Raw genomic sequence first — 1,268 nt, 5'->3', positions numbered from 1 at the left:
GGGCGGCCTCCCCACCCCGGGCTCTGTCCTTGGTCCTGCTGCATGGCAGGGTGCCCGGGACGGGGTCCGGAGGGACCGGGGAGGCGTCCCATGCACCTCCGGGCTTGGGAGCCCCGGCTGGGTCCAGGGGCCCGGCCGGGCCCCGGGTCGGGTGCTCCGGCCCTGGGCCCTGTCTCCCAGCCTGCCGCACTGCCAAGGGCCCGGGAAGGGGTTCCGATGTGCCCGGGGAGCCTCCCCTTGCTTGGCTGGGTTCAGGAGCAGTGGCTAGGGCCCCTGAGGGCCCGGGGAGGGCGGCCTCCCCACCCCGGGCTCTGTCCTTGGTCCTGCTGCGTGGCAGGGTGCCCGGGACGGGGTCCGGAGGGACCGGGGAGGCGTCCCATGCACCTCCGGGCTTGGGAGCCCCGGCTGCGTCCAGGGGCCCGGCCGGGCCCCGGGTCGGGTGCTCCGGCCCTGGGCCCTGTCTCCCAGCCTGCCGCACGGCCAAGGGCCCGGGAAGGGGTTCCGATGTGCCCGGGGAGCCTCCCCTTGCTTGGCTGGGTTCAGGAGCAGTGGCTAGGGCCCCTGAGGGCCCGGGGAGGGCGGCCTCCCCACCCCGGGCTCTGTCCTTGGTCCTGCTGCGTGGCAGGGTGCCCGGGACGGGGTCCGGAGGGACCGGGGAGGCGTCCCATGCACCTCCGGGCTTGGGAGCCCCGGCTGCGTCCAGGGGCCCGGCCGGGCCCCGGGTCGGGTGCTCCGGCCCTGGGCCCTGTCTCCCAGCCTGCCGCACTGCCAAGGGCCCGGGAAGGGGTTCCGATGTGCCCGGGGAGCCTCCCCTTGCTTGGCTGGGTTCAGGAGCAGTGGCTAGGGCCCCTGAGGGCCCGGGGAGGGCGGCCTCCCCACCCCGGGCTCTGTCCTTGGTCCTGCTGCGTGGCAGGGTGCCCGGGACGGGGTCCGGAGGGACCGGGGAGGCGTCCCATGCGCCTCCGGGCTTGGGAGCCCCGGCTGGGTCCAGGGGCCCGGGCGGGCCCCGGGTCGGGTGCTCCGGCCCTGGGCCCTGTCTCCCAGCCTGCCGCACGGCCAAGGGCCCGGGAAGGGGTTCCGATGTGCCCGGGGAGCCTCCCCTTGCTTGGCTGGGTTCAGGAGCAGTGGCTAGGGCCCCTGAGGGCCCGGGGAGGGCGGCCTCCCCACCCCGGGCTCTGTCCTTGGTCCTGCTGCGTGGCAGGGTGCCCGGGACGGGGTCCGGAGGGACCGGGGAGGCGTCCCATGCGCCTCTGGGCTTGGGAGCCCCG

Source organism: Lissotriton helveticus, chromosome 4_1, assembly GCF_964261635.1.
Source record: "Lissotriton helveticus chromosome 4_1, aLisHel1.1, whole genome shotgun sequence".
Classification (NCBI taxonomy): Eukaryota; Metazoa; Chordata; class Amphibia; order Caudata; family Salamandridae; genus Lissotriton; species Lissotriton helveticus.
Note: the sequence above shows the minus strand (reverse complement) of the source record.